This window comes from Chrysoperla carnea, chromosome 2, assembly GCF_905475395.1.
Source record: "Chrysoperla carnea chromosome 2, inChrCarn1.1, whole genome shotgun sequence".
Classification (NCBI taxonomy): domain Eukaryota; kingdom Metazoa; phylum Arthropoda; class Insecta; order Neuroptera; family Chrysopidae; genus Chrysoperla; species Chrysoperla carnea.
The window spans coordinates 47,424,358-47,438,333 of NC_058338.1; positions in this window are offsets into that span (position 1 = coordinate 47,424,358).

Sequence of the window (13,976 nt, forward strand, 5' to 3'; positions counted from 1 at the left end):
AAGTATTTTAAATAAACATCTTTTCTGGAGTTTAGAGCAAAATATCCAGGCTATGTAATCAACTACGACTTATTTGGGCAACGTATGGACTGTTGATAATCATTTTCAATAATTATTGGAAAACAGGCAACTTATTAGCACTACCTACATCAACAATTATTATATTAGAATACGAACATAATTTGTTAAAAAATAAAAACTTTATCAAATGCTATGGTTAAATTTAATTCCTTCCACTTTTCACACGAAATATATATTCAGTCTAAGTACATAAATCGGCCACGACATGGCCAATAGGGTATTACCGTTACTCAAAAATAAATTAAGAAATTTAAAAAAAGCTAAATTTTATGTAAAAATATACTTAAATATTCTGATTTTGAGTCATAAAAGCACATTTTTCTTTTACAATATTAAAATTTAAAATCGTAATTTTTAAACTGTATATCACGTGACCTAAAACGTGGACAAGCCCTGATGTGATGTCATATCGGTATGAACCATAGATCAAAATTAGTTCAAAGTAGACAGCTGGGTATAATATATCCATAGATAATCAATATTTATATTTATTATAATTAGTTGTCTATGAATATATCTGTCAAATTTATCTGTGTTATTTCGTATAGTGGTATCGATATTACGTCACCAAATTGGATGCCCGCGTTTTTGACAGTTTAAAAAAGGTTTGAAATTTAATTTAAGTTTTTGACAAGAAAGCGTGTGTATATTTTTCCGAAATAAATTTTTGGTGTCTTTTTATTAGCAAAATCAACATTTTGAAGTACTTTTTCAAAAATAGTACAATGCCCTATTAATAATATAATTCGATTTACTATTTTTATTCACTGGAAGTTTCATTTTGATTCAATTCGATCAGCAATTATTTAGTGGTACCCTGTGCAATAAAAATCTTTGACATTGTTTGTTTCGATTGATGAAAAATATTAATCCAGTATCACTTAAAAATGGCGTGCTTTATACATATTGGGGCCCTGGAATAAAATCGTAAATTTTTATATTATTTGAGTAGCCAAATCGATTCTCAAGGCAGAAATATGATCAATAGTAATCCACAAACTATATTTTTTTTTAATTCAACATTTTAAACAATTTTCGAAATTTGTTGATATTGAGGTATTTTCTGATGTATAGTCGATATTTTAAAATAATATCGGTATTTTAAAATATCGATATAATTTTGCTAGATCTATAGTGAGATACTGATTCCCCAAGAAAATTTTGAAAAATAAAAAATGTGCTTGTAACAAAAAATTTATGATTAAGTAAAAAAAGGGTCTTTTAGGAGTTTGGCTGCAACTAAGACCAAGACAAAATATGTAACACCACCGAAGCCAAGACTTTCGCCTTTGTCTAATAATAGTCATAACTGACACGTATAATATAAATAGGTATTAAAAAATTTAATTTATTGATTTTATAATGTCTATGTACCAAATGTATAATTTGTTTCATAAAGTTCCATTTCCTTGCTGATAACTATTACTAAACCAAAACCCTATTTGGCTAACTTAATACCAGCAAATAACAATTATTTTTACTGCAATAAAATAAGAAATAAAAAAAGACAATTTTTTCAGAAAATTGCAATCACTTTATTAAATTCACCAAAATATTTCCCGTGATTTCATATTTTTTTTGATGGTAATGACTTTTACAATTTTCCGTATAAAAAGTCCAATAATAACAATACATACAATTTTCACGAAAATTGTGTTTTTTCTTGATCACAAGCACAATCATAATAAAAGCTAAAAGAATTCTTCTTTTGTTATTATTTTATCCCTCCTGCTGTAACTATTGTGGCAAAAAATACTAAAAAAATGTAAGAATAAAACATACTGAGCAGATACAGTGTTTGGGGACCAGGCCAAGAACTTTCTGACTTAACATTGTAGTTTTCATTAATAAATTATATCTACGATAATTTATTGATTGAACTTTTGATTTTATAATATAATCAGCTGCAATGGTTATAAGTCACAACCAAAGATATTGTAATAGTAGTCACAACTTATACAATACACTGAATTCAAAAAATTGTTGAAACTGCACGGAATGACTTTATATTCTGTATATTCCAGAATAGTAGTTATTAATTCTTTTAATCGATTTTAAACACTTAAATAAATTTTCGAACTTTTTACATTATTTCAGAAAAGTTTAAAATGATTTAAATCATTTAAATATATTTTATAATTTTTCATTTGCATATTTCAATATATAATTTCATTTAAATATATTTTAAATCATATGGAACAAACATTTCAATATATTTTAGAGCTTTTTCGATTAATCTAGATTTATTTTAGAGCTTTTTCGATGAATTTAGAATATTCTAAAACGATAAAAATCATTCTTTATTAATAATTATTTTCAGTGTTTCAATATGACATGATGGAATTTCTTAGATCATTCGTAGAATTTTGAGAACAATGTAGAAAATTCTGGAGCAACTACAATCAGTCATTTTTATAATTCCTCTTAAACTATATAAAATATCCCATTACCTATACTCTAGATCATTCTGAAAAATCTGGAATATTCTGGAATGTATTGAATAATTCTAGAACATTCTGGAAAAATCTGAAATATTGTGGAAAAGTTTTCGATATTTTCACCCACTTACTCGAGCTTATATCTCGAACGTACAGTGTGTTGGTAGTGCAGTTCAATTTTTTGGCCGTGAAGGATTTGGTTCAGAATAATTCGAAGAAAATTTGGGGGGGGGGTTTCAAAAACTTTCACAAAAGGCCATTTTCCTAGTCATATACTAAAACTATAATATATTCGAATCTTGGATCGCCGGTAGCTCGAAAACTACTCGTAAAAAATTTTTGTGCCCGTGAAAGCTTTTGATCAGAATGATCCAAAAAGCATATTAGGCCGGGTCAGAATATCTTTTTCCTATCTTATATTGCGAGGTTCTTTGTATTTTCATTCTTATCAACTTTTTGTTTTTGTACGACTGCTTTGATCATACACATTTATTTCGCATTCCAGATATTTCAAAGCGTAAAGATACCGATTTCGTTTTATGTCGTGAAAACATGAACTTTTTATCAGACAGTTAGTAATAACATAAAAAAATCAACCAACTTTAATGAAGACCTTGAAAGGAGGCTTTTGCAAAAAGAACATGAAATGTGTCATATTTCTTATATTTTCATGTATGAGCTATGTGCATTCGGTTATATTTGTAGTATTTTGTGGGAAAAATTGTCATTTAAAAAATAAAGCACATATTTTCTACTTGCATTGTATTGTTGTGTTATGTTTGATTTTATTCAGGCGATTTTTTTTATATAAATGGAGAAACGAGGTAAAATACTTCTTTAAGTGCTTAATTTTTTTTTTAAGCTCAACTGTGGTTAAATTTGATTTTTTACTTTCCTTTTTATTTTTAAAACAAAAGAAATTTTTTAAAAAATAAAAGTATGATGCAAACTATTTGTTCTTGACATCTTGGAATGTATTTCAACGCTGAATTCAAAAAAAATTTCCTTTATGTAAAATAATTGTAGAGTGTTAGAACTTATAGTGGAATATCTTTTTTACATTTATAAAGTATTTACATTTATAATGCAGCCTTCAACATCGTTTACACAAAAAAATGAAATTTTTATAAATATTTATTTATTATTACTCACTTTGCTTGCATTGGGGTTTTCCCTGAACCCGGTGGCGGAAAAAACAAAAAGTTGCATCTTCCTAGATGGTAAAGAAGAAACGGGGATGCTTTAAGGGTGTTTATCCGATTTTCCGAGGGGGAGTTGACTTTATTTGGAGTCAATTGGTGGAAATATCTTTGTTTAGCATGTATAGAACCGAAAATCTTAATTTCGGGGAGGTTTCTCCGATTTTCCGAGGGGTTCTAACGAGTAGAAGTGATTTTTCCCGTATGTTTCAAGCAATTCGCCGGCGAATGTCCTAGAAATCCCTTAGAATTTGTATAGATGTGAGTCAGAGTCTGCTTTAAATGGGGCTATATTGTAATTTAGATAGCCATCGAATACATTGGTATGTGGCTCTCTTTCTTTTTTAATTAAATGATTTTCTGAATGTGTTGATACATCATTACAACCAAAGTTTTTAAAATATAAAATTGAACAAGGCTGGGTTTATACGCTTTTCAAGCGTCATGACAAAGCTAGATCATCAACGTGTTCTTGGTGTAACGAATGACTTCCAATATTTAAGTAAAAGTTAAGATAAGAATGAAAATATTAATGTTACTTAGAGACTATAATCTTGATGGACAGGCGTACAATTGGATATTGAAGATCTTGTAGAAAAGAAAAACCTTTATGATAGCCAACATACATAAAATATAATATACAATTTGGAGTATTTGTGTTATGTGCACGAAATACTGTAAGTTTGTTAAATATTGAGGTTGCCAGGATAAACCTTAGCACACCTAGACCATATTGCACCTATCGTTAAATAGTATCAATTCATATAAATGAAAATTGAAATTTCGAAATCCGTGTAATTGCAGTTTTAAAAGTTATACCACAAGTTTAGTTTCACACAATGTTTTCCGATGATTTCCGATGAATGTCGTCATAAACACTTATTGTTAAGATTACATCATACGTAAAATCATATTAATAGCTTGATACCAGATGTGGGGGAAACAAAAGAGTAATGGCTACCTAATTCATATAATTGATTGCAGTTTTCTTCGATGGGACGCTTCTAGGAGACTCTACTCTAGGAGACTATTACCTAGAATTTTTTTTTCTTTCAATCGTTTACAAATATCTAGTACAACATAAATGTGTGTTGTATACGTATTACTTAAATATTATGTCACAAAAATGTAATGTCTATATTTTACAAGTGATTCGAAGTTTTTCACAATAATGGAAAAATACCAATTTTATACGCTTTTAGTGTATCCGGTTGTTAAGAATTATTTCGGTGTTGAGATGAAATTGTATCATTGTATAGTTTTTCAAAGGGCTCCTCACATTTAACATTGGATTTGGCTTTTAGTTGTATTTTTCGAAATATTCAGGTTTCTGTTTTTGTATTAAAATATATGAGTTGCCGTGAAATTTTTTGAGAAGTTTATAATAAAATGAAAAAAAAGTACTAGCAGGAAAATTTGATTTTATGATAGCAGGAAAATTTGATTTTATGGTAGCAAGTAAATACTTTGGTTTAAGACAATCTTTTCTTGCTATATTTATTTTTAAGAAGTCAAATACTTATTTTATTGAATTAAAGAGTCCTTTCGCTGCCACTGTTTATTTAAAAAAAATGCACAATTTATACTTCCAGCCAGATATTTTCAGATTTCAAAACATATCTTATTAAAATTCTAACATCACCCATCTTTCGTTGGTTTTTGATAATAGAAAACCGTACCAAGAATAATTAAAAACAAAAAATTATTATATAAATTTCTATCTGACATAATCTTAAACTGATAAAGAGCTTCGTTAATGAAAGTTTTTAATTTTACTTCAATCTATGTACGGTTTTCTATCATCGAAAACCAACAAAAGGTGATGTTAGAATTTTAAGAGATTATCTACAACTTTATGAGATTCAACATTTGAGTTTCCAAAGATAAGTCTTGTTATTAAGAGGAATCAAAAGACTCATACCCGAAATGATATATTCACGAATATCGCATTGGTTATAGGTAATTCAAATATTTCTTGAATGAAAAATATTCAAACACAAGAAAATTTTGTAGGTAATAAGAAAGTCAATAAATAAAAATATTTTATATATTGTATAAATAAATAAAATATACAAAAGAAAATATTGGACAATATATTTTTTAGCCGAAGAATGTATGACGGTACCTACAAGATTATGTAAATGGTTATTATTTATTCAATTCAATATATTTTCGTTTTTTACTCATAATTTCTCTGAAAATATAGATCGATGCATTGTATCGAAGGCCATCGGAGAGAGGTACAGGTGTTTGGTTAGGTTAGAGTGACTGCCCTAAGGTGGGACGCACTTTGACCAAAAGACCCGTTGTGATACCGAAATAGAGTTGGCTTTTCGTCGCCTACTAATCCATGAACCATTTTTAGCTGTTTAAGAACAGTGTGACTGATTTGTTGTTAAAGGACTTGAGGTCTGTGAGATCATCAAAGAAAGCATGTGAGATCACCAAAGAATGGATCAAGTGAGACCATCTCCTCGTAGCAAGAACTGGACAGTAACTGAGATGACGATACATCGTTTCATCCTCTTTCCCACTATGACAGCCGCTGCAATAATCGTGATACATCGGCGCAAGCCTTCAGCGTGCCTGCCGCCCAGCCAATTTCCTGTGAGGCTCTTTGAAGAAAATAGAATCTTCGGAGCACAAACAATTGGCTTCAGACCTTATCAGGAGCAGTGTGGAGTTCGCAAAGTGAGTTTCCAGGTGTCTATTGATGCTTGTATCTTATCGGCTTGTGTCATTTCTAGCAAGCTCGTCGGCTACACAATTCCCTTGAATGCCTCGGTACCCATTCCAGTTTAACATCATTTGTTCGACTAGCTCATTTAAGGACGTTCGACAATCCTTGTGCTACCTTTGGGGTATAGATGTAGTTTCTCAAAAAATTGGGATTCTTCAACGGCTCCCAGGAAACTTAGTAGTATGCAATTCACAGACTAAGCTAGAAGGTTGAAAGTTTGTATGTTAGTACGAAGGATATTGGATTTTAATACTGAGACAGGCTCTATCTAGAGGAGCACACATAAAAAAGGTTAGTGTAACAATTTTATAACCCCCGAAGTAATAAAAAAGGGTGTTATTAGTTTAGCCACTATGTGTGTTTGTCTATTTGTGGCATCGTAGCGCCTAATTGGATGAATCGAATTTGATTTTTTTTGTTTCGTTTGAAAGATTATTTAATGGAAAGTGTTCTTAGCTATGTTTCAAGAGCGAGTTTAGGGTTTCGTACCCAAAAAAGAACACTCAGGAAATTAATATGGCACAGCACATTTAGATGTATAATGAAGTAGGCATCTTCAGACTTTTTATTTAATAAAAAAATCAATTGAATTGTTTAAGTATGGTTTACATTTCACTCGTGGCGCAGGCATCTTAACGTTAAAATCGAATTCCTTTTGAAGCTATCAACATTCTTTTACTCTTTTTGAAAAATTGAAAAATATTTTTTCGTGATTTTCATTTCGAAACAAGGCATCTTACAAGAAACAACAAGTGGATGAATAGTAAATGGGTGGGAAACATGACCTGAAGGGATGGAGCTCTGCTCCTCAAGCGCTTTTTTATGTGTATCGAAAAATAAATAAATAAAAAATATCTCACAAATCATTTTTGTATAGAAAATCAAGTTCAGAAAATATAGATTTTTTTTTGTAGGTAGGTAGGCTTTATATCAGTTATTTATGATCTGTGAAAAAATGGACTAAACATTTTCTATATGAAAATTTTTACCTTTTTATTGAATTAAATGATTTATTTTCAATTTATGCTTTTTGAAAAATATACTTTTGAGTGTTCTTTTGACTTACCTACGTTTAATTGAAAAACGAGGCATACCCTTAAAGTATTAAGTATACAAAAATTTAGTTGAAACTCTGATCATTGTGCAACCAACATTAATTGTTAGAAAACTTTCATTAACAACAATTCTAGTATTCTCTGATAATTTTGTGTTATATGTACATAAAGAATATACTTAGAACTAAGGCATATGAAGAAAAGTTCAAAAGCGGCGTCCAGTTTTTAAAATTACGGGAGGGGGGGCTCTGTTAAACAAAGGTTTTTGCTGATCAGACTCTATGTAAAAAAAGTAAAGTTATTTGTCTATCATTTATAATGTTGTATTGATATAATGGTGCTAGCAACCAATTTATTAATTTTCATATTATCTTATATTTATATAATCCTTTGTATTGTTTAAAATATAGTGTGGCTCATTATAATCTATAGTGGCTAATAGCTCATTTCGTAGTTAATCAATAAAAAAAATAACTCAAACTGAAGAGTTTGATGGCAGACATCATTTTCTTACATGAGATTGGATCTAGTTAATTAGAAAGATGATCCTAATAAAAAGACCAACAATTTTTGTTAAAACATTTTTTTCGAAAAACGTTACTTTTCGGAGGAAATACGACGACTATTGGATTTATTCGAAAGAAAATACGCTAAAAGTTTATCGATAATTGCAGGTCAAAGGCATGCACACAGGCAATTGTCCTATGTGCATTGCCCTTGACAACTTATGGCTAAAACATTGAACCGTAGTTAGCGTGTTTTTTTTTTTCGATTAAATGCAAAAATGGCATATTTTTAGGTCGCATTTCCTCCGAAAGCTGACAATTTTCGAAAAAATGGTTAGATAAAAAATGTTAGTTTTTTTTTTTAATGATATGATGGCAATAGTTATGATGGACGAGCCAGTGTAGTATAGGAGTTAGGCCCATAATGGTTGGCGATACCCACAATACTTCTGGTGGATAGTTCTATTCAATACTGAAATATTACTTATGTTAACATAGACACTATATGGATCTGTCTCTATACCATACCAGCATTGTTGTAAACGCCATGTGCTTTACATTTTCAATTAGTGCTGCATATTATTTTGTGACGCAATAGAATTATGTGGGCTTCTGTAGAAGTTCAAATCTAACAAAAAACATTTAATTTTATTTCAACAAATATCGGTATAAGTAAATCGATTCAAAAAAAAAAATCAGAGTGGCAATTTTCCTCATTCTTACACATTTTGTCAACCATTTTGAATGAGATCAGAGCAATCTTATAAACCAGCCACCATAACTGTATAATGTGTTCTTCCGACGACTATTATTATGACTTCAGACACAATTTCCTTACACAAAATAATAATATACAAAACGACGCATCGTTTTTTAATTTTCTAGGAGAAAGTTGTTATTTTCACCCCGAGTTAAATATGTAAATGTTATCGAAGATAATAAATGTATTGTTTCTCTATGATATTTCGAAATAATGTTTAATTTTTTTATGATTTATGGTTTAATTCTTCATGAAAGTTATATAATTTTCAATTAGTTATAGAATTTTTTTAAATTTTTTATTGTTTAGAGTTCTTGAGATGGTAGACAGGGTGTTCCTTGATTCGCTGGAGATAGCCTAAGAACGTATTCTTTCGAAAATTTTAAGTTGAAAGTGCCATATAAACTTTTGTTAAAAACCCAATAAAAAATGAGTTATATGTACTATTATGATAGTAAGAGGATATAATAGATAAGAGGAGTAAACTTAATAGAGAATGAACCTGGTAGTCCTTGTAATTGTTTTGGCATTATGTTGTTATGGTGGAATTTGATTGCTTACGTTTGTGTTCTTGAATTTTTAAGTTGCAATTTTAAGATTAATTTAATGGTTACGTTTACAAATCAAGAATATACCAATATTCACTTTATTTATCGATATTGTGATGGAAATCTTCTTAAATGTGCATCGTAATTTGGCAGAAAAAAAGGTAATCCTAAATCTTATGCATAACGTGTCATACAGCAAGAGTTAGTAGGATACGAAGTAGAATTCGAAGAAAAAAATTTTAATTTATTAAACTTTAAACTACTTGATTAAATTCAATACTGCCCTTAGTTCTTTAACTATTGGGTTTTGGACAGAAGTATGTAAGGCACTTTCGACTTAAAATTGTCCAAAGAATACGCTCTTGAGCTATGTCGAGTCACGGTACACCCGGTATTTTAGTAAAATGCATAATACAGCCCATAAAAATGATCATCATAAATCGAATAAAGATTAGTATTTGGTATTGGTATATCTAACATTCTCGACATGCAGATATTTTACAGAAACTATTGGTCCAGTCTCTAAATGTCACATCCACCACTGTTTGTTCTTCTTTTTTTTATAGTATTATTTTGAATAGAGCCATTCAAAGTGAATGATTCTTTTGTCCATTTATCTCATATATACACCTAAATATGTTTATATGATGTAGGGATTTTCACTTCACTCTCAACCATGTGACGTTACGACTATTATGTATAATACTTACACTATCGGTCCCCTCAACTATGCAGTCAGTGTACCTTTATGTCATCTCTGTAACTGACATTCTTTAAGATGCTAAGGCTTGAAAAAAAAGATTCATTCACATATATCTATCCATACCGTTTCATCACAATTGAAATGACTCTTACCAATAACTACTGAACGCATGAATACATCATAACTTCTCTTCAAAATATCCTTGTTGGTTTTTGTGTAGAAGTCGTTTTGGCTATTACAGTGTGATTGATTCCCAGGGAATCACACAGCATATTGGAGTTTCCATCAATGTGTTTATATAATATAAAATGTTTATATGCTAATTTTGAAAACGTCAAATCTGATTTCAATGGTTCTACTACGGAAATTTTCAATATTTTCCCCGAATTAATCTACTCGCTTTGCTGGGCAACATCCCCACTTTCACCCCTCTACCCATATCTCATTGCGTAAGGATAACAGTTTTGTAATGTACAGGCCATGCTCTTTTATTTGATACCCCACTTGTGTATATTTGAAAATATTCAATTATTCATCCCCACTTTCTCGCCCCCGAAGTTTAAAAATAGACAAAAACAATCCTTGAAGCTGGTTGTATGTCTTGCCAATATTTGAGCTTAATCGATGGACAACTTTGTCAGTTTTTTAAAGCATACCCCTTTTTAAACCCCTATTTCTTCCACTTACTCTACTATATAATGCATGTATTCTGCATAAAAACCTTCCTTTTAAATCACTCTATCCATTAGAAAAAACCACATCAAAATACGTTTCGTAGATTTAAAGATTTAATCATACATAGGGTTTAGGGCAGGGGGAAGCGACTTTGTTTTATATTATGTATTGATGTCCATCGATCTAGTTATCAATAAGACAAAAGATAATTTTGCTTACATTTTACGACAAAAAGTATTTATTTCTCCATAAAAATCGCTGCTTGTTCAGAAACTAAAAAGCTGCATTATACCAAAATTTGGTCTAAATACAGGTCAAAAAAACTATTCTTTAATCTCTATTTGTCCAAAAAATAATACATCCGTTTATAAATCGTTGACCAGCCTATGGATTATTCAGATTTAAAAAAAAAAAAAAAACTATTATTATTAATTATTAAGGTAGTACTAGCGCCAAGGCAAGTTTAGACTTCTAAAATTATTTGACTTTATTTCCAACTTTGATGATGAATTTTGTTATAACTTTATGAATGTAGGCAAAAAATAAGCATAAAAGTTTTCGATATCTGTGTTTTTCGAAATATCGAAAGCTAGATAATTAAACAAAATTTTTAATTTTCGATATTTTGAAAATTACTAGAGATATCGAAAAATTTTATTCTTACTTTTCCTCTTCTATTGTTAAGTTGTAGCATTATTCATCATCAAAATTGAAAAAATATAATTTTTTTAGAAAATTTCAAGAAAATTGCTTGTTGACCCATGCCAGACTGCAGGTTTGTTTATTCGAGAAATTTTTAACTCGAGGTTTCAATGGAACTTATTTGGAAAATTTCAGTACATTCTACGGTATAGATTTGATTACTTTTAAGTTTGCAATCTAAAAGTGGAATTCGTATTCGGAGTCTCGGGAGGTAAAATTTTGAGGAGTCTCGGTAAATGTTAATGTATACCAAATGGTAACTGTAGTAAATTGAAATCATCCAATAAATATTTATAAATATATATTATTTCCCCAACACCAAAATTTTCATTTACAGTAAAATACTGCATACCATGATGCTTTACAATACGCACACAATGCATAAATTCAAACGTATAATAATAGTCAAATACTCTTAAAATATGAGTCATATATTCATAATCGTTATTCATACAGAAAATTTTTAATAAAATTTATTCAATTTGAAATGATTTTTAAGCTTCAATAAATATATCGATTATAAATATTATAACCTCTATGTACAGATTAAAATGAGCAATGGAAAACATCTAAATGTACAGAAATGCACAAAAAACTGAGAGCTTCAAAAAATAAGAACCCTGCATATTAATTTTGATTTTGGCTTTTGTTTAAAATTTCATGAAATTATAGTTTTAGAAAGATAGATATTATCATTCTAATTAAAAACTGTAATTGGCGGAACCTTAAAAACTATAATTGGTTCTGGAACCTAAAAAGACCTAAAATGTTTTTTTTAATCCCCGTACCAAAAAAGGAGTGTTATAAATTTAACCAGTATGTGTATGTGCCTGTCTGTCTGTCTGTCTGGCCGTCTGTCTGTGGCATCGTACTGCCTAAACGGATGAACCGGTTTTTTTGTTTCGTTTCAAAAGTAATTTAATGGAGAGTGTTCTTAGCTATGTTTGAAGTGCGAGTTTAAGATTTTCTACCCGGAACAACTAAAAAACAAGCGGTGATCTTCAAAATCGATTCAGTTTGGAGAAGGCTCTATGGAAAAAGGTAATTTAATGGATAGTCTTCTTAGATGTATTTCAAGTGCGAGTTTAGGGTTCCGTACCCGCAAACTCTGTAGGGTTTTTTTTAAATATTGTAAATTTTACTTGTATTATGAAACTTTTTTCAGATCCTATTTATAATGTTGTGCATATTGAAAGTGCACATTGAAGTTATGGAAGTGCATATTGAAAAGTGAGTGTATTGGGAAAAACTCATCACACAATTTTTTAAATTCCAAGTATAAAATACAAAATCGAAGCGCTCAAATAAACTTTTGATACGAAAAATAGGTTTTAATCTTGAAAATAAAAGAAAAATGGATAAAGATACAAGAGGCATACGAATAGTAAAAATGGAATTCGACAATGAAATTATAGCTTCTAATCATAACGTAAATGAATATTGGGGTGTAGAATAAAAATTAGAATAATTTATTGAATCCATTCTTTATATTCAATATCCCAGCCTTAAAAAAAATCAATGATTCATTTTAGCTTTTCGGTAATGGCTTTATTTTAATTACCAAGCAGAAAACATGTGAATTGATAAATACCGAATGTATCAGAATAATTGGTTAATAATCTAGGGGCTTGTAAAGTGAACTGAAACAAAAAATTTTGGAATGAAGGACACAGACGCATTGGAATATTTGTATATCGTCTTCAAATCTACTGCATTCGTTCAGTTTTCAAGCAAAATTTGTTGTTTTCTATTTTACGGAAAACCTCTTCGACCTTTAAAGTTTTGTACTATCTCTAACAGATCGTGAGAGATGAACCGAAATTTTTAAAGAAATTTTTGCAGAAAGACTAAAACTATCTCTAAATGTAACACGCCGTTAAAGAGCAAAACCTTAAAAAGTAAAAATGAAAATAGCTATCGAATAGCCTAATTGGTAGGGCGCTTGACATGAATCCAAGAAATCCGGGTTCGAGTCCTGGTTCGAGTGTATTTTTTTTTTTCAATTCTGTTTAATTAAAAATGAAAACTTAAAAAATACCAGTAACAAACATTCCGAAACAATTTTTCGTAAACTAACGGATCCGACAAAAATTAGATATACTAAGCAAAATTGATGTGACTATGTATTCTGTCCATGTATAATCTGACCATGTATTTTGTCCATGAATAATCTGACCATGTCCAATTGACCATGTTTACGCGTGTATACGATAAATGTATACAAATATTCAAAAGAAGTATTAATATATTGCCCAGACCATATGTTGAATTTTAATTTTATTTAGATCCATTACTTCCTCAACAAAATTCATCAAATCAATTACAGGGTTTATTGTTCACCGTGCAAAAGGTTTTCTGCTTAAACAATCAAAGTGAAGTTTTATCACCGGGATTTTCTTTATTCGGATGTAAGAAATGGCCAATTCAAGGTCGAAGGTCGCGAAAATAGGCTTTTTCAAATCATGTAAACTATTAAGTTTATAATAGTCTTAGCTATTATAAAGTTTGTTTGCAAGTTGATTATACACAAAAAAAAGTTCTGTACAAAATTTCCGTAGAATCAATAGTT